The sequence below is a fragment of the Orcinus orca genome, unplaced genomic scaffold (genome assembly GCF_937001465.1).
Source record: "Orcinus orca unplaced genomic scaffold, mOrcOrc1.1 scaffold_63, whole genome shotgun sequence".
In the NCBI taxonomy this organism is placed as follows: Eukaryota; Metazoa; Chordata; class Mammalia; order Artiodactyla; family Delphinidae; genus Orcinus; species Orcinus orca.
The window spans coordinates 868,026-894,403 of NW_026043764.1; positions in this window are offsets into that span (position 1 = coordinate 868,026).

Here is a 26,378-nt window from a genome sequence, read left to right on the forward strand (position 1 = left end):
CAGTTTTCGTCCCCTGGTACTCGGGTGCAACATTCCAGATGCTTTACTAACACTCTCCCGACTTGGAGAGTCAATGCCTTTAACCTCCTGTTTGGCCCAGTTTGCAATTTCTGCGGAAGATGAACAGGAATAGGGAGAACCAATGAGAGACTAGCTGGAGGTGTCTGGACGGGCAAATTTAACTCTCATTTCCCACCAGGAAGAGGAATTAACCAAAGGCTCAGCGTGCCGTGCCGGAACCAGATTAGGGCCTGAAGCAATCGTGCGGTGTTGCAGCCAGCTCACAAGAGAGCGAGTTGAAGAAAGGAGCTCAGGGGCACTGTAATTCACAAACCTGCAGAGTTATAAATGACAGCTATCGTCCAAAAATATACTGAAGTAAGGCTGCCAAGAGGACTTGAAAGCGGGGCAGAATTGCAGGAAACCGATTTCAGGAGGTAGACTGGAATTGCATTTAAAGCATAGGAAAAGAGGCAGAACGTCAACAATGATGCACTTGGCCAAAAAGGGCCTATGCGTTTTTTCCTGAATATATGCAGGAAAAAACGGTTAGGCCCTTTTGGCCAACCAAGCAAGCTTGCAAAGGAAATCAGCACTACAATGAAGTCTCACTTCCCCCCGGTCAAAAGGGCCATCTGAAAAAAGTGTAAAATCCAGAAAGGCAGGACAGGCCATGGAGAACTGGGAGCCTTGTTATGCTGATGGGCGGGATGTAAATTGCCAACAGCCACTCTGGAGAAGTGTATGGTGTTTCCTGAAACATCTAAAAAACAAAGCAACAGAGCCTAGGGCACTTCCACTTATGGTCCTATACCTTAGGGAAATTAAAATCAAAAAGACACAGCCACCCCAAAGTTTGGGACGGCTCTGTTTACAAGAACCTCGTTTACGGTACAAGTTCAATATCGCAGAAAGTGAAAAATGGATAAAGAAGTTGTGGTACTTACGTACAATGCAATATCACTCAGCAATGAAATCTATGTCAACAGGCCCGTAGCAGCATAATGAGTGGATACAGGTATGATGGTTCTAATTGAAATAAGTCACACAGAAAAAGAAACATCATAAGATATCACTAATACACGGAATTTAAACTTGGCTATACAGGAACTGGATTACAAAACAGAAGAGGTTCTCAAATGTAGAAAACAAACTTATGCTTGCTTAAGGGGAAAGGTGAGTTGGGGTGCTGCATAAAACCAGAGATTGAAATGAGCACAGATAAAGTTCCTTAAACCAAATATGGAATAGACAAGAGCTACTCCTTGCTCAACGAAATGGACTCAACACCCCATATTAAAGGCCTCAGAATGTACCTGACTAGTAAGTACCTTAAAACCTATGGATTGCTATGCCTCCAAAAGAGAATCAAGTGTGTGTACAGGGCTATAAATGCAGCAGTGATAGGATTGGAGAGGTCCGGTGAGCAAATGAAGACCCTTTGAAGTCATATTGCACGGTACCCATTCCACGGTTCTCAACTCTCCAGGTTTAAGGGATTCTTCCTTCAGCTAAAACATGCATGTGGAACCCAGAGTATGATCAACCGTGTGATCGGGAGACGTGTTCAAATATGTCTCAGTTCTCGTCCCCTCGTACTCGGGTGCAACATTCCAGATGCTTTACTAACACTCTCCCGACATGGAGAGTCAGTGCCTTTAACCTCCTGTTTGGCCCAGTTTCCAAATTCTGCGGAAGATGAACAGGAATAGGGAGAACCAATGAGAGACTATCTGGAGGTGTCTGGACGGGCAAATTTACCTCTCATTTCCCACCAGGAAAAGGAATTAACCAAAGGCTCAGTGTGCCGTGCCGGAACCAGATTAGGGCCTGAAGCAATCCTGCGGTGTTGCGGCCAGCTCACAAGAATGCGAGTTGAAGAAAGGAGCTCAGGGGCACTGTAATTCACAAACCTGCAGAGTTATAAATGACAGCTATCATCCAAAAATATACTGAAGTAAGGCTGACAAGAGGACTTGAAAGTGAGGCAGAATTGCAGGAAACCGATTTCAGGAGGTAGACTGGAATTGCATTTAAAGCATAGGAAAAGAGGCAGAACGTGGACAATGATGCACTTGGTCAAAAAGGGCATATGCGTTTTTTCCTGAATATATTCAGGAAGAAACGCATTCGTCCCTTTTGGCCAACCAAGCAAGCTTGCAAAGGAAATCTGCACTACAATGAAGTCTCACTTCCCCCCGGTCAAAAGGGCCATCTGAAAAAAGTGTAAAATCCAGAAAGGCAGGACAGGCCATGGAGAACTGGGATCCTTGTTATGCTCATGGGCGGGATGTAAATTGCCAACAGCCACTCGGGAGAAGTGTATGGTGTTTCCTGAAACATCTAAAAAACAAAGCAACAGAGCCTAGGGCACTTCCACTTATGGTCCTATAGCTTAGGGAAATTAAAATCAAAAAGACACAGCCACCCCAAAATTTGGGGCGGCTCTGTTTACAAGAACCTCGTTTACGGTACAAGTTCAATATCGCAGAAAGTGAAAAATGGATAAAGAAGTTGTGGTACTTACGTACAATGCAATATCACTCTGCAATGAAATCTATGTCATCAGGCCCATAGCAGCATAATGAGTGGATTCAGGTATGATGATTCTAACTGAAATAAGTCACACAGAAAAAGAAACATCATAAGATATCACTAATACACGGAATGTAATCTTGGCTACACAGGAACTGAATTACAAAACAGAACAGTGTCTCAAATTTAGAAAACCAACTTATCCTTGCTTAAGGGGAAAGGTGAGTTGGGGTGCTGCATAAAACCAGAGATTGAAATGAGCACAGATAAAGTTCCTTAAGCCAAATATGGAATAGACAAGAGCTACTCCTTGCTCAACGAAATGGACTCAACACCCCATATTAAACGCCTAAGAATGTACCTGACTAGTAAGTATCTTAAAACCTATGGATTGCTATGTCTCTGAAAGAGAATCAAGCGTGTGTACAGGGGCATAAACGCAGCAGTGGTAGGATTGGAGAGGTTCGGTGAGCCAATGAAGACCCTTTCAAGTCATATTGCATGGTACCCATTCCACGGGTCTCAACTCTCCAGGTTTAAGGGATTCTTCCTTCAGCTAAAACATGCATGTGGAACGCAGAGTATGATCAACCGTGTGATCGTGAGACGTGTTCAAATATGTCTCAGTTCTCGTCCCCTGGTACTCGGGTGCAACATTCCAGACACTTTACTAACACTCTCCCGACTTGGAGAGTCAGTGCCTTTAACCTCCTGTTTGGCCCAGTTTGCAATTTCTGCAGAAGATGAACAGGAATAGGGAGAACCAATGAGAGACTAGCTGGAGGTGTCTGGTCGGGCAAATTTACCTCTCATTTCCCACCAGGAAGAGGAATTAACCAAAGGCTCAGCGTGCCGTGCCAGAACCACATTAGGGCCTGAAGCAATCCTGCGGTGTTGCGGCCAGCTCACAAGAAAGCGAGTTGAAGAAAGGAGCTGAGGGGCACTGTAATTCACAAACCTGCAGAGTTATAAATGACAGCTATCGTCCAAAAGTATACTGAAGTAAGGCTGCCAAGAGGACTTGAAAGTGAGGCAGAATTGCAGGAAACCGATTTCAGGAGGTAGACTGGAATTGCATTTAAAGCATAGGAAAAGAGGCAGAACGTCCACAATGATGCACTTGGCCAAAAAGGGCGTATGCGTTTTTTCCTGAATATATTCAGGAAAAAACGCATACGCCCTTTTTGGCCAACCAAGCAAGCTTGCAAAGGAAATCTGCACTACAATGAAGTCTCACTTCCCCCCGGTCAAAAGGGCCATCTGAAAAAAGTGTAAAATCCAGAAAGGCAGGACAGGCCATGGAGAACTGGGAGCCTTGTTATGCTGAAGGGTGGGATGTAAATTGCCAACAGCCACTCAGGAGAAGTGTATGGTGTTTCCTGAAACATCTAAAAAACAAAGCAACAGAGCCTAGGGCACTTCCACTTATGGTCCTATAGCTTAGGGAAATTAAAATCAAAAAGACACAGTCACCCCAAATTTGGGACAGCTCTGTTTACAGGAACCTCTTCTGTAGCACAAGTTAAATATGCCAGAGAGCAAATAATGGATAAAGAAGTTGCGGTACTTACGTACAACAGAATACCTCTCAGCAATGAAAACTATGTCTCCAGGCCCGTACCAGCATAATGAGTGGATTGAGGCACAGTGATTCTAAGTGAAAAAATCACACAGAAAAAGAAACATCATAAGGTATTACTAATACATGGAATGTGAACTTGGCTACACATGAACTGAATTACAGAACAGAACAGGGTCTCATGTTTAGAAAACCAACTTATGCTTGTTTAAGGTGGAAGGTGAGTTGGGGTGCTGCATAAAAGCAGAGTTTGAAATTAGCACAGATACCGTTCCATAAGCTAAATATGTAATAGACAAGACCTACCCCTTGCTCAAGGAAATGGACTCAACAATGAGGTATCACCTCACACCTGGTAGAATGGGCATCATCAGAAAATCTACAAACAAAAAATGCTAGAAAGGGCGTGGAGAAAAGGAACCGTCTTCCACTATTGTTGGGAATATAAATTGATACAGTCACTATGGAGAACAATATGGAGTTTCTTAAGAAACTAACAGTAGAATTACCATAGGATACAGCAATCCCAGTACTGGACATATACCCAGACAAAACCATAAATCAAAAAGAGACGTTCACCGCAATGTTCATTGCCTCACTCTTTACAATATCAAGGTAATGGAAGCAACCTAAATGCCCACAGACAGACGAATGCATAAAGCTGTGGTACATATATAAAATGGAATATTACTAAGCCATGAAAAGGAATGAAATTGGGTCTTTTGTAGAGACGTCGATGGATCTAGAGAGTGTCATACAGAGTGAAGTAAGTCAGAAAGAGAAAAACAAATCTTGTATATTCATGCATATATGTGGAACCTAGAAAAACTGTACAGATTAACCATTTTTCAAGGCACAAATAGAGCAACAGATGTAGACAACAAACGTATGGACAACAAGGGGGGAAAGCTGTTGGGGGGGTGGTGGTGGGAGGAGTTGAGAGACTGGGATTGGCATGTATACATTTATATGTATAAAATAGATAACCAATAAGAACCTGCTGTATAAAAATATAAAATAAAATTCAGAATTAAAAAGAAATAAAATTTAAAAAATAAAACAGAAAAAACAATTTTTCCTTTCACATACATGTATTTATATGAATAAATTATTTCCATGCTTATATCTGTAAATACAAAAAAGAGGAATAAAATCTACCTTGAACCAAAAACGAAAAAGAGAAAAAAAACACAGAACCCACCAGTTCCACAGAGGAAAACCGTATCAGGGCACTTGCTCCAGTTGTAAACAATTCTGAAGTTGGTCAGTGGTGGGGAATTGTCTCCCATTCAGCCAGCAGCCCCCACGCAACAAGCGTCCTCATTGCAAAGCTGGGGCACCGTGCCGAGGCATCTGTGAGTAAACGTGAGCTGAGCCCCAGGCCAGTTGCTGCTGAACTATTCCCACCCGTCCCAGGTAAAACACCTGAATATATACAAGGACTTGAAAGCCTAGAGAAAGGGCCATAGAGCCACACGAGTGACAGCATACTGGCCGACTTGGTGCCTGCAGGCCAGCCAGGATGGTCCTGGCCCTGGGTGCTCTTCTGGAAGATTTCCATTTCCCTGCCTGAGATACCCGTCCTGTCCCTGCCCCCACTGCTTTTTTCCTTCCTCACCTCTGCCCAGGGAGAAATTCCAGCAGCAGGTATGGGTGACACATCCTCTTCTTTAGCAGGTGGTAGCCTGGCAACTGCTGCAGAAAGTCCAGCAGAGCCCCACTCACACTGGGCCACCCACAAAGCCGTGGCCTCTCACTCCCTCCCACCAGCCCAGCCCCGAGACTGCTGACAGGGCAGAGAAAATGGCGTCAGGCACGGCTGCAGGGCCTCTTGCTGCCTGGAGTGGTATTTATATTGATCTCAACCCAGGCACACCTGGGGAGGGCTGGCCGGCACGGTAAGGCTGCCCAGGTCAGCCAATCATCATCCCTCAGGGGCTCACAGTTGCAGAAAATGGAACTTGCTGAACCTGCCAGGTCCAAGGAACAGGTGTGGGCTCCTGAGAGTCAGGATAGACAAGGGGCTGCAGCTTTGGCTTGTTTTCTAATCATTTTATCTGGCCCATGAGTGGGAGAGAACTTCAAGAAAACCCTCTCCTAATGAGAGGAACCCAGGAGTCAGGGAGAGGAGGGGTGGGTGGTGGTTGGAGACAGAGGCCTGGTGCCCCGGGTGCAGTGGAAGTCTCTGGAAGACCAGGTGGAGGGAGGCCGCACAGAGTGATGCCCAGGGTCACAGACCTGTCGCAGCTGCTGTTTGTTAGTTCAAGTCCTGCTCTGAGGTGCTCTGTGTCAGCTCTGAGCGACAGGTGAGCTGGGGGTGCTCTGCAATGAGGGCTATGTGCACGGTTCCTGTGTGCCCAGCCCTGCCACGGTACCTGCAAGGGTAGCTCTGTATCCTGGGAGGGGCCTGACCACGAGAGCCCCGTGGGCTGGGGTGGGGGTGGGGTACCTGCCCAGGTGAGCTCCATATTCTGGGATTGGTCTGACCACGAGAGCCCCATGGGCTGCTGGGGACCTGGTAAAGGATGTCAGGACAGTCAGTGAAGCCACCGAGGATATACCTCCAGCTGCTCCTAATTCCTACACCCTGCTGGTCATTCTACCAACCACCAGGACATGGTATTCTGTATTAGTCTTCAATGATGCCTTCTTTTGTATTCCATTAGTCCCAGAGTCACAAGAAATTTTGGCTTGTGAGTGGCAGGACTCAACATACAACTAAAACAATACTTCCGGGCCGTCTTGCCCCAAGGGTGCAAAAAAAAAGCTTGGGGAAAGCTTAGCTAAAGACCTAAAAGTTCTACCTCTGGAAAAGGAAACCCTCCTTCAGTACGCAGATGACATTCTGATCGCCAGCCCTACTAAGGAGGCCTCTGAACTACCAAGCCAATAAAGGATAGAAGTTGTCCAAGAAAAAGCTCAAATATCACAGACTGCGGTGACCTGCCTGGGCTTCGTTCTCACAGAAGGTCGGAGAAGCCCATCCCAGGAAAGGGAAGAAACCATTTTCAACCTTACCCCTTTCTAAAACTATAAGACAGCTTAGGGGTTCCTGGGGAGGCCAGGGTTTGCTGCTTCTGGATCCCTAACTACAGTCTACTAGCTGGGCCTCTATATGAAACACTGAAAGGAAAAGATGATGATCCTTTTGAATAGAATCCAGAAGTGGCCTTTCAAGAATGGAAAGAGCAGTCAATTCAGACCCTTGCCCTGGAACTCCCTAATTTAGCTAAACCCTTTGACCTTTACATTCCCGGTGAAAGGTGAATCGCCATTGGAGAATTAGTGCAAAAACTGGGACCACTTGAAATGGAACAATGCAAGAATGCCATCCAGGTAGGATAAACTACGGGCACCAAGGGGCTTGGCCCACTGCCACATCTGGCCAAGATACTGGCGGTATCTAAAAACCTGGAAATCAGCAGCCCCAAAGGCCACCTCCCTCCTAAGGGAAAAGGACTCCACGTGGTGATCCTAACCACCAACCATGCCCTGAAGTTGCAGGGTTCGCTCCGTGGGCACACCAACCTCGAGTGAGGAGGCCCTCCAACTCCAACATCCAGAGAGATAACCGGGGGTAACAGGGCACCATGACGACTCGTGTGAACATCACTTGACCTGGAGTTTCTCTCATAAAACAACAAGAGTGTGTCCCAAAAGAGTAGACTACTGCTTGCAGGACTTACTGCACCCAGAGGGGAGCTAATAATCTTGGCGGGGGAACCGTATATCACACTGTCACCATAGAAAAGCCTACAGACACCATGATGATGGTGGCCAATAAGACCAGCTGGACTCCTGTTTACTTCAAAAGGCTGTTGACTCAGTGGCCATCATGGTCCTTGATCACCACTGACCCTGGACTGTCTGGGAGTTGAGCAGGCAGGGCACTGACACCTGGTGCTGTTTGTACGTTAATTCAGGGGCTTAATTGAAGAAAGCGCAGACTACTGGTCAGAGCATCTAGGCTGGCAGAAACGGTCAGCCTAAGGTGGCCGAACAAATGTGGGGCGGGGTGAAACCGGCCCCCACAGCGTCTCTGCACATCTCTTTCCTGGACCCTTAAAGGTCATTAGAATCTATAACACTTCCAATGCTGGTGCTCAGGTGGACGAGCAGGGAGGCAGGGGCCTGGGGACAATCAACGTCACCTGGAGGCTGCTGGGGAGAAGCTCTGACCCTCGCCCCCCGGGTATGAGGGCTCCCAACTCAGCACTCAGCAGTTACAGAAGAAGGGTCTGCACCCTCAGCACTCCAAGAATGAGGAACGGGACAAAAGGCAGAGGAGGGGTTTGTCCCCAGCAAAGCCCATTAAAAATCCCTGGGAGATAAAAATAGAATCTGGGCAATAAAGTCAAGTCTAACCTTTTTTATCCTTTGTGCTTTGTCTAATTTCATGTGCTCCTAGGGTCCCGCATGCAGAGGTTCCACACCCGGCACTTCAGACCAGATTTCCTAGTGCAGAATGGCTGGGACGACACCTCAGCTCCTGGGGCCCAGTGCAGACTCCGCGATATAGAGCCTGAGCTGCAGCCAACCCGGCCCTCGAGAGCTCCGCCCCCTCCCTCCCACTGACTCTGACAGGATCTCTACACAACAGCCCAGCCCACAGCCCACGGGGTAGTGCATGCTCTCACCTCTCCATTCTCTGATCAAAATATAAAGTTTCCTTTGCTTGTGAACCAAACTCAGTCTCGATCTGTTGGCCCCAATGACACTGGGCAGGGGGACACTTGTTGGGGTCCACTCTGGAGGATCAGTAACAGAAATTGAGACTATTGTAACCTCAATGAACAGATGTGTGAGCCAAACTGTAGTTAACATAGAACAGTGTATAAGGCTCGGGTAAAATAAGATGTTTCTAACACTTCCATTTGATATTTCCATCACTTTATTATAAGCAAGTTCAGTGAAAAGGTTTGTCTTATTTGTCAGGTCAATATTAGAGAAACGAAGTGATTTCTTTCCAAGGATGTACATCTAATAATCTTGGTTAAAGCTTCAATCTTGTTTTAAATGCTTTTCCATTGAAAATGATACCTCTCTTTCAGCTCCCCCATTTCTGAGAAGTATAAAATCTTATAATTTATTATTACCAAAGGGGAAAGGTGGGAGGAGGGATAAATTAACAGTTTGGGATTAACACATACACACTGCTATGTATAAAATAGATCATCAACAAGGAACTACTGTATAGCACAGGGAACTACACTCAACATTTTGCAATAAGCTATAAGGGGAAATAATCTGGAAAAGAATAGATATTTTTATTGTCATTGTCATCTATCAATGACAGTTAAAGTGTAACCTAAGGGAAGATGGTGGTGAGTGCTTCTGAACCTGAAGACTTCAATCATCTAAAGTTTGGACTCTGCCTACTTCCCCAGGCCCTTAATGAACATATGTGTAGCCGTAGCTTAAAAAATTCCCCAGTTTGGGTTTCGGGCAGACACTGATTTTGAAAAAGCCCTGGTGTTCTCCTTACATGAATGGGACTCTTCCTACTGCTAAAACATGTCTGTCACACCCAGAGGATGGTATACCGTCTGATTGGGAAGAGTTTGGAAAAGGCATCTCATCTCCTCATCTCCTGGTGCTCGGGTTCACCCCTCCAGCGTCTTTACTAACAGTCTCCCCACTTGGAGATGTCAGCACTGTCAACATCCTGTTGCGTACAGTTTGGAATTTGTCCAGAGGATGAAGCGGAAGGATGAGGAACAATGAGAGACAAGTCCTAGGTGTTCAGACAGGCACATGTCACTCTAATTTCCAATCAGGAAGACGAATTGACCAAAGGCTAGGGTTGCCCATGGAAACAGTATAGGGCTTGAGGAAATCCCACTGCTTTGTGGCCAGTTCCCATAAACACAAGTTGAACAATGGAACTCAGGGGCAGTAAAATTCACGAAACTGCAGAGTTGAAAATATCCATCACTGAAAAATGTCTTGAGGAAAGTCAGAGAAAAGGACTTGTAAGCAAGGGAGAATGGCAGGAAAGGGATCTGAGGAGGTAGAAAGGACTCGCCATTAAGCACGAGAAAAGGAGCTGAACATTGCCAACATTGCAGTTGGCCAAAAAGGGTGTATGCGTTTTTTTCTGTATATATTCAAGAAAAGGGCATACACTTTTTTAGCCAACCAAACAGGTGGGCACTGGAAGTCAATACTACAAAAGATATCACTTTGCATCAGTCAGAAGAGCCATCCTCATAAAGCGTAAACAACAGAAATGCAGGACAGGGCAAGGAGAAGAGGGAGCCCTGTGAGACTTATAGTGGAAATGTATATTGCCAACGGCCATTCTGGAGAAGTGTATTGTGTTTACTAAAGCATCTAAAAAATGAGCTACAGAGCATAGGGCACTTGCACTCATGGGCGTATATCTTGGGAAAAACAAAAATCGAGAGGACACAGGCACCCCAATGTTTACCCCCTCTCTGTTTAAAAGATCCTCGACTAGGATATAACTTAAATGTCTCTGGAGAGAAAAAATGGATAGAGATGTGGTACTTAGGTAGAGTGGAATATTATTCAGCCTGGAAATCAATGAACTATGGCCAGTTGTAACAACTCCGGAGGAGTTACGTATGATCATTCTAAGTGACATAATTCAAAAAGAAAAAGACACATATCATAAGATATCACTTAAAGGTGGAATCCAAAATGGCTACACATGAAATAAATTACAAAACAAAAACATAGTCAAATATGTAGAAAACACGCATAAGGCTGCTAAACGGGAAAGGTGGGGAGGGGTGAGGCATCATCCAGGAGGTTGAAATTAGCAAAGATACCATTCCAAATACCAAACTGATAATCAACAAGGCCTACACGGTAGCTAAAAGAACTGCACTCAACACACTCAAGTCAATGGAAAAGAATATATACGACTGGTAAGAATCTGAAAAAGAATTTACTGATGTCTCTCTGTACATGAATCAAGTGGATGTACAGCAGCAAGAAACAGAGCTTTGAAAATCAGCTGTAACCAATATAGTAATAAATTGAAAAAAATAAACGACAGAGAGACAGAGAAAACCTCTTACAACTTTTCCTCAGGGACGGTGATGCAACATGGATTGAACACATCTAGACCCACAGCAGGATGAGACATAAGGCTGGAAACTGTTTGCACTAAGAGAAATGTGAGGTTGGGTGAGGAAATGCACACCCTTTAAAGTAATACTACCTGGTACCCATTCAATGGGTCCCAAATCTGCAGGTTCAAGGGATCTTCCTACAGCTAAAACATGCATGGAAAACCCAGAGGACTGTACACCATGTGATCGGGAGATGTGTCTAAAATGCAGCTCATTTATCCTCTCCTGGTGCTCCTGTTCACCATTCCAGCCACGTTACTTAGAATCTCCCCACTTGGAGAATCAGCACATTTCAACTTCTGTTTCACACATTTTGCAAATTGTGAGGAGGATGAACGGGAAGAGGGGGAACCAATGAGAGAATAGTTGTAGGGGTTTGGACGGGCACATATCACTCTAATTTCCCATTAAGAATAAGAATTGAAAAAAGGCTCAGCCCGCCTCGCCGGAGCCAAAATAGGGCCTGAAGCAATCCTGCGGGTTTGAGGCCAGCTCACAAAAGAGCAACTTAAAAAATGGAGCTCAGGGTCACTGCAATTCACAAACCTGCAGAGTTATAAATGAAAACTAACGTCCAAAACTATGTTGAGGTAAGGCAAAGAAGAGGAGCTGAATGCAAGACAGAATTGCAAGAAACAGATTTCAAGAGATAGATTGGACTCGTCTTTAAAGCACATGAAAAGCGGCAGAATTTCGACAATGATGCAGTTGGCCCAAAAGGGCGTATGCGTTTTTTCCTGATTATATCCAGGAAAAAACGCATACGCACTTTATGGGCAACGAAGCAAGCAAGCAATGCAAATGTGCACAACAAAGAAGTCTCATTTCCCACCGGTCAAAAGGGCCATCCTAAAAAATTGTAAAAACCAGAAATGCAGGACAGGCCATGGAGAACAGGAAGCCTTTATACGCTGATGGGCAGTGTGTGAACTGCCAAGAGCCACTCTGGAGAAGTGTATGGTGGTTCCTAAATCATCTAAAAAACAGAGCTACAGAGCATAGGACACTTCCAATCATGGGAGTATATCTAGGGAAGTCTAAACATCAACAAGACACAAGCACACCACAGTTTAGGGCTACTCTGTTTACAAGAACCTCAACTTCAGTACACCTTAAATATCCCAGGAAAGAGAACAATGGATAAAGAAGATGTGGTACTTATGTACAATGGAATATCTCTTCACCATGAAATCAATGTAATAAGGCTAGTAGAAGGATAAAGAGTGGATTTAGGTCCGATAATACTACTTGAAATAAGTCAAACAGAAAAAGAAACATATCATAAGATATCACTTATAGAGGGAGGGTAAATATGGCTGCACAAGAAATGAATTACAGAACAGAACAGTGTCTCACATGTAGAAAACACACTTATGTCAGCTTAAGGGGAAAGGAGAGGTGGGGTGATGCATAAAACCAGAGTTTGAAATTAGCACAGATACCGTTCAATAAACCAAATAGATATTAGACAAGATCTACACCTTGCTCAATGAACTGGCCTCAACACACCTTATACACCGCAGAGAAATATATCTGAGTAATAAGAATCTTAAAATCCATGTATTGATATATCTCCATAAGGGAATCAAGTGTGTGCAGAGCGGCACAAACACAGCAGTGAAAATGAGCTAAACCCCATTATAGAAATAAATTTTAAAAACAAAATGCAGAAACAATGAAAGAGAGAAAAATTCTTACAAAATTTGCTCAGGGGCTGTGATGCAACCTGGATTGACCACATATAAACCCACAGCTGGATAACACATAAGGCTGGACACTTGGGGCTGAGAGGATTGGTGAGTTTTGGTGAGCAACTGCTAAAAGTTTAATGCAATACTTCATGCTACTCATTCCAAGGGTCCCAACAATCCAGGTTGAAGGGAATCTTCCTACAGCTAAACCATGCTTGGGAAACCCAGCGACTGGTATACCATATGATCGGGAAAGGTTTCTAAAACGCACCTCATTTTTCCTCTCCTGGGGCTCCGGATCAACATTCCAGCCACTTTACTAACAACATCCCCACATGGAGAGTCAATGCCTTTAAGTTCTGGTATCGCACAGTCTGCAGTTAGTGTGGAGGATGAATGGGAATAGGGGGAACCAGTGAGAAACTAACTGTAGCGGTTTCAATGGGCACATGTCACTCTAATTTCATATCAGTAAGAAGAATAAACCAAAGGCACAGCAAGGTGCCCCAGAAGAAGAATAGGGCCTGAAGGAATCTTGTGGTTATTAGGCAAGATCACAAAAATATGAGCTGAAAAATGGAGCTAAGGGCCACTGCAACTCAAAAACGTGCAGAGTTATAAAGGCCAACTATTTTCAAAAAATATATTGAGGTAAGGCTATGAAGAGGCATCGAAAGCAAGGCAGAATTGCAGGAAACCGATTTCAGGAGGTAGACAGGAATTGCATTTAAAGCATAGGAAAAGAGGCAGAACGTCGACAATGATGCACTTGGCCAAAAAAGGCGTATGCGATTTTTCCTGAATATATTCAGGAAAAAACGCATACGCCCTTTTTGGCCAATCAAGCAAGCTTGCAAAGGAAATCTGCACTACAATGAAGTCTCACTTCCCCCCGGTCAAAAGGCCCATCTGAAAAAAGTGTAAAATCCAGAAAGGCAGGACAGGCCATGGAGAACTGGGAGCCTTGTTATGCTGATGGGCAGGTTGTAATTTGCCAACAGCCACTTGGGAGAAGTGTATGGTGTTTCCTGAAACATCTAAAAAACAAAGCAACAGAGCATAGGGCACTTCCACTTATGGTCCTATAGCTTAGGGAAATTAAAATCAAAAAGACAGAGCCACCCCAAAATTTGGTACGGCTCTTATTACAAGAACCTCGTTTACGGTACAAGTTCAATATCACAGAAAGTGAAAAATGGATAAAGAAGTTGTGGAACTTACGTACAATGCAATATCACTCAGCAATGAAATCTATGTCATCAGGCACGTAGCAGCATATTGAGTGGATTCAGGTAGAATGATTCCAAGTGAAATAAGTTACACAGAAAAAGAAACATCATAAGATATCACTAATACACGGAATGTAAACTTCGCTACACAGGAACTGAATTACAAAACAGAACAGGGTCTCAAATTTAGAAAACCAACTTATGCTTGCTTAAGGGGAAAGGTGAGTTGGGGTGTTGTATAAAACCAGAGATTGAAATGAGCATAGATAAAGTTCCTTAAGCCAAATATGTAACAGACAAGAGCTACTCCTTGCTCAACGAAATGGACTCAAAACCCCATGTTAAACACCTTATAATGTACCTGACTAGTAAGTATCTTAAAACCTAAAGATTGCTATGTCTCTGAAAGAGAATCGAGCGTGAGTACAGGGGCATAAACGCAGCAGTGATAGGATTGGAGAGGTTCGGTGAGCAAATGAAGACCCTTTGAGGATATATTGCATGGTACCCATTCCACGGGTCTCAACTCTCCAGGTTTAAGGTATTCTTCCTTCAGCTAAAACATGCATGTGGAACCCAGAGTATGATCAGCCGTGTGATCGGGACACGTGTTCAAATATATCTCAGTTTTCCTCCCCTGGTACTCGGGTGCTACATTCCAGATGCTTTACTAACACTCTCCCAACTTGGAGAGTCAGTGCCTTTAACCTCCTGTTTGGCCCAGTTTGCAATTTCTGTGGAAGATGAACAGGAATAGGGAGAACCAATGAGAGACTAGCTGGAGGTGTCTGGACGGGCAAATTTAACTCTCATTTCCCACCAGGAAGAGGAATTAACCAAAGGCTCAGCGTGCCGTGCCGGAACCAGATTAGGGCCTGAAGCAATCCTGCGGTGTTGCGGCCAGCTCCCAAGAAAGCGAGTTGAAGAAAGGAGCTCAGGGGCACTGTAATTCACAAACCTGCAGAGTTATAAATGACAGCTATCGTCCAAAAATATACTGAAGTAAGGCTCCCAAGAGGACTTGAAAGTGGGGCAGAATTGCAGGAAACCTATTTCAGGAGGTAGACTGGAATTGCATTTAAAGCATAGGAAAAGAGGCAGAACGTCGACAATGATGCACTTGGCCAAAAAGGGCGTGTGCGTTTTTTCCTGAATATATTCAGGAAAAGACGCATACGCCCTTTTTGGCCAACCAAGCAAGCTTGCAAAGGAAATCTGCACTACAATGAAGTCTCACTTCCCCCGGGTCAAAAGGGCCATCTGAATAAAGTGTAAAATCCAGAAAGGCAGGACAGGCCATGGAGAACTGGGAGCCTTGTTATGCTGATGGGCGGGATGTAAATTGCCAACAGCCACTCGGGAGAAGTGTATGGTGTTTCCTGAAACATATAAAAAACAAAGCAACACAGCCTAGGGCACTTCCACTTATGGTCCTAGAGCTTAGGGAAATTAAAATCAAAAAGACACAGCCACCCCAAAGTTTGGGATGGCTCTGTTTACAAGAACCTCGTTTACGGTACAAGTTCAATATCGCAGAAAGTGAAAAATGGATAAAGAAGTTGTGGTACTTACGTACAATGCAATATCACTCAGCAATGAAATCTATGTCATCAGGCCCGTAACAGCATAATGAGTGGATTCAGGTATGATGATTCTAACTGAAATAAGTCACACAGAAAAAGAAACATAAGATATCACTAATACACGGAATGTAAACTTGGCTACACAGGAACTGGATTACAAAACAGAAGAGGGTCTCAAATTTAGAAAACCAACTTATGTTTGCTTAAGGGGAAACGTGAGTTGGGGTGATGCATAAAACCAGAGATTGAAATGAGCACAGATAAGGTTCCTTAAGCCAAATATGGAATAGACAAGAGCTACTCCTTGCTCAACGAAATGGACTCAACACCCCATATTAAACGCCTAAGAATGTACCTGACTAGTAAGTATCTTAAAACCTATGGATTGCTATGTCTCCGAAAGAGAATCAAGCGTGTGTACAGGGGCATAAACGCAGCAGTGATAGGATTGGACAGGTTCGGTGAGCAAATGAAGACCCTTTGAAGTCATATTGCATGGTACCCATTCCACGGGTCTCAACTCTCCAGGTTTAAGGGATTCTTCCTTCAGCTAAATCATACATGTGGAACCCAGAGTATGATCAACCGTGCGATTGGGAGACGTGTTCCAATATGTCTCAGTTTTCGTCCCCTGGTATCAGGTGCAACATTCCAGACGCTTTACTAACACTCTCCCGACTTGGAGAGTCAGTGCCTTTAACCTCCTGTTTGGCCCAGTTTGCAATTTCTGCGGAAGATGAACAGGAATAGGGAGAACCAATGAGAGACTAGCTGGAGGTGTCTGGACGGGCAAATTTAACTCTCATTTGCCACCAGGAAGAGGAATTAACCAAAGGCTCAGCGTGCCGTGCCGGAACCAGATTAGGGCCTGAAGCAATCCTGCGGTGTTGCGGCCAACTCACAAGAAAGCGAGTTGAAGAAAGGAGCTCAGGGGCACTGTAATTCACAAACCTGCAGAGTTATAAATGATAGCTATCGTCCAAAAATATACTGATTTAAGGCTGCCAAGAGGACTTGAAAGCGGGGCAGAATTGCAGGAAACCGATTTCAGGAGGTAGACTGAATTTGCACTTAAAGCATAGGAAAAGAGGCAGAACGTTGACAATGATGCACTTGGCCAAAAAGGGTGTATGCATTTTTTCCTGAATATATTCAGGAAAAAAATCATACGCACTCTTTGGCCAACCAAGCAATCTTGCAAAAGAAATCTGCACTACAATGAAGTCTCACTTCCCCCCGGTCAAAAGGGCCATCTGAAAAAAGTGTAAAATACAGAAAGGCAGGACAGGCCATGGAGAACTGGGAGCCTTGTTATGCTGATGGGCGGGATGTAAATTGCCAACAGCCACTCATGAGAAGTGTATGGTGTTTCCTGGAACATCTAAAACAAAGCAACACAGCCTAGGGCACTTCCACTTATGGTCCTATAGCTTAGGGAAATTAAAATCAAAAAGACACAGCCACCCCTAAGTTTGGGATGGCTCTGTTTACAAGAACCTCGTTTACGGTACAAGTTCAATATCACAGAAAGTGAAAAATGCATAAAGAAGTTGTGGTACTTACGTACAATGCAATATCACTCAGCAATGAAATCTATGTCATCAGGCCCGTAGCAGCATAATGAGTGGATTCAGGTATGATGATTCTAACTGAAATAAGTCACACAGAAAAAGAAACATCATAAGATATCACTAATACACGGAATGTAAACTTGGCTACACAGGAACTGGATTACAAAACAGAACAGAGTCTCAAATTTAGAAAACCAACTTATGCTTGCTTAAGGGGAAAGGTGAGTTGGGGTGCTGCATAAAACCAGAGATTGAAATGAGCACAGATAAAGTTCCTTAAGCCAAATATGTAATACACAAGAGCTACTCCTTGCTCAACGAAATGGGCTCAACATCCCATATTAAACGCCTAAGAATGTACCTGACTAGTAAGTATCTTAAAACCTATGGATTTCTATGTCTCTGAAAGAGAATCAAACGTGTGTACAGTGGCATAAACGCAGCAGTGATAGGATTGGAGAGGTTCGGTGAGCAAATGAAGACCCTTTGAAGTCATATTGCATGGTACCCATTCCACGGGTCTCAGCTCTCCAGGTTTAAGGGATTCTTCCTTCAGCTAAAGCATGCATGTGGAACCCAGAGTATGATCAACCATGTGATCGGGAGACGTGTTCCAATATGTCTCAGTTTTCGACCCCTGGTACTCGGGTGCAACATTGCAGACGCTTTACTAACACTCTCCCAACTTAGAGAGTCAGTGCCTTTAACCTCCTGTTTGGCCCAGCTTGCAATTTCTGCGGAAGATGAACAGGAATAGGGAGAACCAATGAGAGACTAGCTGGAGGTGTCTGGACGGGCAAATTTAACTCTCATTTCCCACCAGGAAGAGGAATTAACCAAAGGGTCAGCATGCCGTGCCAGAACCAGATTAGGGCCTGAAGCAATCCTGCGGTGTTGCGGCCAGCTCAAAAGAAAGCGAGTTGAAGAAAGGAGCTCAGGGGCACTGTAATTCACAAACCTGCAGAGTTATAAATGACAGCTATCATCCAAAAATATACTGAAGTAAGGCTGCCAAGAGGACTTGAAAGCGGGGCATAATTGCAGGAAACCGATTTCAGGAGGTAGACTGGAATTGCATTTAAAGCATAGGAAAAGAGGCAGAACGTCCACAATAATGCACTTGGGCAAAAAGGGCGTATGCGTTTCTTCCTGAATATATTCAGGAAGAAACGCATACGCCCTTTTTGGCCAACCAAGCAAGCTTGAAAAGGAAATCTGCACTACAATGAAGTCTCACTTCCCCCGGGTCAACAGGGCCATCTGAAAAAAGTGTAAAATCCAGAAAGGCAGGACAGGCCATGGAGAACTGGGAGCCTTGTTATGCTGATGGGCGGGATGTAAATTGCCAACAGCCACTCAGGAGAAGTGTATGGTGTTTCCTGGAACATCTAAAAAACAAAGCAACAGAGCCTAGGGCACTTCCACTTATGGTCCTATAGCTTAGGGAAATTAAAATCAAAAAGACACAGCCACCCCAAAGTTTGGGACGGCTCTGTTTACAAGAAATTCGTTTAGGGTACAAGTTCAATTTCGCAGAAAGTGAAAAATGGATACAGAAGTTGTGGTACTTACGTACAATGCAATATCACTCAGCAATGAAATCTATGTCATCAGGCCCATAGCAGCATAATGAGTGGATTCAGGTATGATGATTGTAACTGAAATAAGTCACACAGAAAAAGAAACATCGTAAGATATCACTAATACACGGAATGTAAACTTGGCTACACAGGAACTGGATTATAAACACAACAGGGTCTCAAATTTAGAAAACCATCTTATGGTTGCTTAAGGGGAAAGGTGAGTTGGGGTGCTGCATAAAACCAGAGATTGAAATGAGCACAGATAAACTTCCTTAAGCCAAATATGGAATAGACAAGAGCTACTCCTTGCTCAACGAAATGGACTCAACACCCCATATTAAACGCCTAAGAATGTACCTGACTAGTAAGTATCTTAAAACCCATGGATTGCTATGTCTCCGAAAGGGAATCAAGCGTGTGTACAGGGGCATAAACGCAGCAGTGATAGGATTGGAGAGGTTCGGTGAGCAAATGAAGACCCTTTGAAGTCATATTGCATGGTACCCATTCCACGGGTCTCAACTCTCCAGGTTTAAGGGATTCTTCCTTCAGCTAAAACATGCATGTGGAACACAGAGTATGATCAACCGTGTGATCGGGAGACGTATTCAAATATGTCTCAGTTCTCGTCCCCTGGTACTCAGGTGCAACATTCCAGACGCTTTACTAACACTCTCCCGAGTTGGAGAGTCAGTGCTTTTAACCTCCTGTTTGGCCAAGTTTGCAATTTCTGCGCAACATGAACAGGAATAGAGAGGACCAATGAGAGACTAGCTGGAGGTGTCTGGACGGGCAAATTTAACTCTCATTTCCCACCAGGAAGAGGAATTAAACAAAGACACAGCGTGCCGTGCCGGAACCATTAGGGCCTGAAGCAATCCTGCGGTGTTGCGGGCAGCTCACAAGAAAGCGAGTTGAAGAAAGGAGCTCAGGGGCACTGTAATTCACAAACCTGCAGAGTTATAAATGACAGCTATTGTCCAAAAATATATTGGAGTAAGGCTGCCAAGAGGACTTGAATGCGGGGCAGAATTGCAGGAAACCGATTTCAGGAGGTAGACTGGAATTGCATTTAAAGCATAGGAAAAGAGGCAGAACGTCGACAATGATGCACTTGGCCAAAAAGGGCGTATGCGTTTTTTCCTGAATATATTCAGGAGAAAACGCATACGCCCTTTTTGGCCAACCAAGCAAGCTTGCAAAGGAAATCTGCACTACAATGAAGTCTCACTTCCCCCCGGTCAAAAGGGCCAACTGAAAAAAGTGTAAAATCCAGAAAGGCAGGACAGGCCATGGAGAACTGGGAGCCTTGTTATGCTGATGGGCGGGATGTATATTGCCAACAGCCACTCGTGAGAAGTGTATGGTGTTTCCTGAAAGTTCTAAGAAACAAAGCAACAGAGCCTAGGGCACTTCCACTTATGGTCCTATAGCTTAGGGAAATTAAAATCAAACAGACACAGACACCCCAATGTTTGGGACGGCTCTGTTTACAAGAACCTCGTTTACGTTACAAGTTCAATATCGCAGAAAGTGAAAAATGGATACAGAATTTGTGGTACTTACGTACAATGCAATATCACTCAGCAATGAAATCTATGTCAACAGGCCTGTAGCAGAAAATGAGCGGGTGCAGGTATGAGGATTCTAACTGAAATAAGTCACACAGAAAAAGAAACATCATAAGATATCACTAATACACGGAATGTAAACTTGGCTACACAGGAACTGAATTACAAAACAGAACAGGGTCTCAAATTTAGAAAACCAACTTATGCTTGCTTAAGGGGTAAGGTGAGTTGGGGTGCTGCATAAAACGAGAGATTTAAATGAGCACAGATAAAGTTCCTTAAGCCAAATATGGAATAGACAAGAGCTACTCCTTGCTCAACGAAATGGACTCAACACCCCATATTAAACGCCTAAGAATGTACCTGACTAGTAAGTATCTTAAAACCTATGGACTGCTCTGTCTCTGAAAGAGAATCAAGCGTGTGTACAGGGGCATAAACGCAGCAGTGATAGGATTGGAGAGGTTTGGTGAGCAAATGAAGACCCTTTGAAGTCATATTGCATGATACCCATTCCACGGGTCTTAACTCTCCAGGTTTAAGGGATTCTTCCTTCAGCTGAAACATGCATGTGGAACCCAGAGTATGATCAACCGTGTGATCGTGAGACGTGTTCAAATATGTCTCATTTGTTGTCACCTGGTACTTGGGTGCAACATTCCAGACGCTTTACTAACACTCTCCCGACTTGGAGAGTCAGTGCCTTTAACCTCCTGTTTGGCCTAGTTTGCAATTTCTGCGGAAAATGAACAGGAATAGGGATAACCAATGAGAGAGTAGCTGGAGGTGTCTGGACAGGCAAATTTAACTCTCATTTCCCACCAGGAAGAGGAATTAACCAAAGGCTCAGCGTGCCATGGCGGAACCAGATTAGGGCCTGAATCAATCCTGCGGTGTTCCGGGCAGCTCACAAGAAAGCGAGTTGAAGAAAGGAGCTCAGGGGCACTGTAATTCACAAACATGCAGAGTTATAAATGACAGCTATCATCCAAAAATATACTGAAGTAAGGCTGCAAAGAGGACTTGAAAGCGGGGCAGAATTGCAGGAACCCGATTTCAGGAGGTAGACTGGAATTGCATTTAAAGCATAGGAAAAGAGGCAGAACGTCCACAATGATGCACTTGGACAAAAAGGGCGTATGCGTTTTTTCCTGAATATATTCAGGAGAAAACGCATACGCCCTTTTTGGCCAACCAAGCAAGCTTGCAAAGGAAATCTGCACTACAATGAAGTCTCACTTCCCCCAGTCAAAAGGGCCATCTGAAAAAAGTGTAAAATCCAGAAAGGCAGGACAGGCCATGGAGAACTGGGAGCCCTGTTATGCTGATGGGCGGGATGTAAATTGCCAACAGCCACTCGGGAGAAGTGTATGGTGTTTCCTGAAACATCTAAAAAACAAAGCAACAGAGCCTAGGGCACTTCCACTTATGGTCCTATAGCTTAGGGAAATTAAAATCAAAAAGACACAGCCACCCCAAAATTTGGGACGACTCTTTTACAGGAACCTCTTCTTCAGCACAAGTTAAATATGCCAGAGAGCAAATAATGGATAAAGTAGTTGCGGTACTTACGTACAACAGAATACCTCTCAGCAATGAAAACTATGTCACCAGGCCCGTACCAGCATAATGAGTGGATTGAGGCACGGTGATTCTAAGTGAAAAAAGTCACACAGAAAGAGAAACATCATAAGGTATCACTAATACATGGAATGCGAACTTGGTTACACATGAACTGAATTACAAAACAGAACAGGGTCTCATGTTTAGAAAACCAACTTATGCTTGCTTAAGGGGGAAGGTGAGTTGTGGTGCTGCATAAAAGCAGAGTTTGAACTTAGCACAGATACCGTTCCATAAGCTAAATATGTAATAGACAAGACCTACCCCTTGCTCAACAAAATGGACTCAACAATGAGGTATCACCTCACACCTGGTAGAATGGGCATCATCAGAAAATCTACAAACAAAAAATGCTGGAAATGTGTGGAGAAAAGGAACTCTCTTCCACTATTTTTGGGAATATAAATTGATACAGTTACTATGGAGAACAATATGGAGTGTCTTAAGAAACTAACATTAGAATTAACATATGATACAGCAATCCCAGTTCTGGACATATACCCAGACAAAACCATAAATCAAAAAGAGACATTCACCGCAATGTTCATTGTATCACTCTTTACAATATCAAGGTAATGGAAGCAACCTAAATGCCCACAGACAGACGAATGCATAAAGCTGTGGTACATATATAAAATGGAATATTACTAAGCCATGAAAAGGAATGAAATTGGGTCTTTTGTAGAGACGTCGATGGATCTAGAGAGTGTCATACAGAGTGAAGTAAGTCAGAAAGAGAAAAACAAATCTTGTATATTCATGCATATATGTGGAACCTAGAAAAACTGTACAGATTAACCATTTTGCAAGGCATAAATAGAGCAACAGATGTAGACAACAAACGTATGGACAACAAGGGGGGAAAGCTGTTGGGGGGGGTGGTGGTGGGAGGAGTTGAGAGACTGGGATTGGCATGTATACATTTATATGTATAAAATAGATAACCAATAAGAACCTGCTGTATAAAAATATAAAATAAAATTAAAAATTAAAAAGAAATAAAATTTAAAATATAAAACAGAAAAGACAATTATTCCCTTCACATACATGTATTTATATGAATAAATTATTTCCATGCTTATATCTGTAAATACAAAAAAGAGGAATAAAATCTACCTTGAACCAAAAACGAAAAAGAGAAAAAAAACACAGAACCCACCAGTTCCACAGAGGAAAACCGTATCAGGGCACTTGCTCCAGTTGTAAACAATTCTGAAGTTGGTCAGTGGTGGGGAATTGTCTCCCATTCAGCCAGCAGCCCCCACGCAACAAGCGTCCTCATTGCAAAGCTGGGGCACCGTGCCGAGGCATCTGTGAGTAAACGTGAGCTGAGCCCCAGGCCAGTTGCTGCTGAACTATTCCCACCCGTCCCAGGTAAAACACCTGAATATATACAAGGACTTGAAAGCCTAGAGAAAGGGCCATAGAGCCACACGAGTGACAGCATACTGGCCGACTTGGTGCCTGCAGGCCAGCCAGGATGGTCCTGGCCCTGGGTGCTCTTCTGGAAGATTTCCATTTCCCTGCCTGAGATACCCGTCCTGTCCCTGCCCCCACTGCTTTTTTCCTTCCTCACCTCTGCCCAGGGAGAAATTCCAGCAGCAGGTATGGGTGACACATCCTCTTCTTTAGCAGGTGGTAGCCTGGCAACTGCTGCAGAAAGTCCAGCAGAGCCCCACTCACACTGGGCCACCCACAAAGCCGTGGCCTCTCACTCCCTCCCACCAGCCCAGCCCCGAGACTGCTGACAGGGCAGAGAAAATGGCGTCAGGCACGGCTGCAGGGCCTCTTGCTGCCTGGAGTGGTATTTATATTGATCTCAACCCAGGCACACCTGGGGAGGGCTGGCCGGCACGGTAAGGCTGCCCAGGTCAGCCAATCATCATCCCTCAGGGGCTCACAGTTGCAGAAAATGGAACTTGCTGAACCTGCCAGGTCCAAGGAACAGGTGTGGGCTCCTGAGAGTCAGGATAGACAAGGGGCTGCAGCTTTGGCTTGTTTTCTAATCATTTTATCTGGCCCATGAGTGGGAGAGAACTTCAAGAAAACCCTCTCCTAATGAGAGGAACCCAGGAGTCAGGGAGAGGAGGGGTGGGTGGTGGTTGGAGACAGAGGCCTGGTGCCCCGGGTGCAGTGGAAGTCTCTGGAAGACCAGGTGGAGGGAGGCCGCACAGAGTGATGCCCAGGGTCACAGACCTGTCGCAGCTGCTGTTTGTTAGTTCAAGTCCTGCTCTGAGGTGCTCTGTGTCAGCTCTGAGCGACAGGTGAGCTGGGGGTGCTCTGCAATGAGGGCTATGTGCACGGTTCCTGTGTGCCCAGCCCTGCCACGGTACCTGCAAGGGTAGCTCTGTATCCTGGGAGGGGCCTGACCACGAGAGCCCCGTGGGCTGGGGTGGGGGTGGGGTACCTGCCCAGGTGAGCTCCATATTCTGGGATTGGTCTGACCACGAGAGCCCCATGGGCTGCTGGGGACCTGGTAAAGGATGTCAGGACAGTCAGTGAAGCCACCGAGGATATACCTCCAGCTGCTCCTAATTCCTACACCCTGCTGGTCATTCTACCAACCACCAGGACATGGTATTCTGTATTAGTCTTCAATGATGCCTTCTTTTGTATTCCATTAGTCCCAGAGTCACAAGAAATTTTGGCTTGTGAGTGGCAGGACTCAACATACAACTAAAACAATACTTCCGGGCCGTCTTGCCCCAAGGGTGCAAAAAAAAAGCTTGGGGAAAGCTTAGCTAAAGACCTAAAAGTTCTACCTCTGGAAAAGGAAACCCTCCTTCAGTACGCAGATGACATTCTGATCGCCAGCCCTACTAAGGAGGCCTCTGAACTACCAAGCCAATAAAGGATAGAAGTTGTCCAAGAAAAAGCTCAAATATCACAGACTGCGGTGACCTGCCTGGGCTTCGTTCTCACAGAAGGTCGGAGAAGCCCATCCCAGGAAAGGGAAGAAACCATTTTCAACCTTACCCCTTTCTAAAACTATAAGACAGCTTAGGGGTTCCTGGGGAGGCCAGGGTTTGCTGCTTCTGGATCCCTAACTACAGTCTACTAGCTGGGCCTCTATATGAAACACTGAAAGGAAAAGATGATGATCCTTTTGAATAGAATCCAGAAGTGGCCTTTCAAGAATGGAAAGAGCAGTCAATTCAGACCCTTGCCCTGGAACTCCCTAATTTAGCTAAACCCTTTGACCTTTACATTCCCGGTGAAAGGTGAATCGCCATTGGAGAATTAGTGCAAAAACTGGGACCACTTGAAATGGAACAATGCAAGAATGCCATCCAGGTAGGATAAACTACGGGCACCAAGGGGCTTGGCCCACTGCCACATCTGGCCAAGATACTGGCGGTATCTAAAAACCTGGAAATCAGCAGCCCCAAAGGCCACCTCCCTCCTAAGGGAAAAGGACTCCACGTGGTGATCCTAACCACCAACCATGCCCTGAAGTTGCAGGGTTCGCTCCGTGGGCACACCAACCTCGAGTGAGGAGGCCCTCCAACTCCAACATCCAGAGAGATAACCGGGGGTAACAGGGCACCATGACGACTCGTGTGAACATCACTTGACCTGGAGTTTCTCTCATAAAACAACAAGAGTGTGTCCCAAAAGAGTAGACTACTGCTTGCAGGACTTACTGCACCCAGAGGGGAGCTAATAATCTTGGCGGGGGAACCGTATATCACACTGTCACCATAGAAAAGCCTACAGACACCATGATGATGGTGGCCAATAAGACCAGCTGGACTCCTGTTTACTTCAAAAGGCTGTTGACTCAGTGGCCATCATGGTCCTTGATCACCACTGACCCTGGACTGTCTGGGAGTTGAGCAGGCAGGGCACTGACACCTGGTGCTGTTTGTACGTTAATTCAGGGGCTTAATTGAAGAAAGCGCAGACTACTGGTCAGAGCATCTAGGCTGGCAGAAACGGTCAGCCTAAGGTGGCCGAACAAATGTGGGGCGGGGTGAAACCGGCCCCCACAGCGTCTCTGCACATCTCTTTCCTGGACCCTTAAAGGTCATTAGAATCTATAACACTTCCAATGCTGGTGCTCAGGTGGACGAGCAGGGAGGCAGGGGCCTGGGGACAATCAACGTCACCTGGAGGCTGCTGGGGAGAAGCTCTGACCCTCGCCCCCCGGGTATGAGGGCTCCCAACTCAGCACTCAGCAGTTACAGAAGAAGGGTCTGCACCCTCAGCACTCCAAGAATGAGGAACGGGACAAAAGGCAGAGGAGGGGTTTGTCCCCAGCAAAGCCCATTAAAAATCCCTGGGAGATAAAAATAGAATCTGGGCAATAAAGT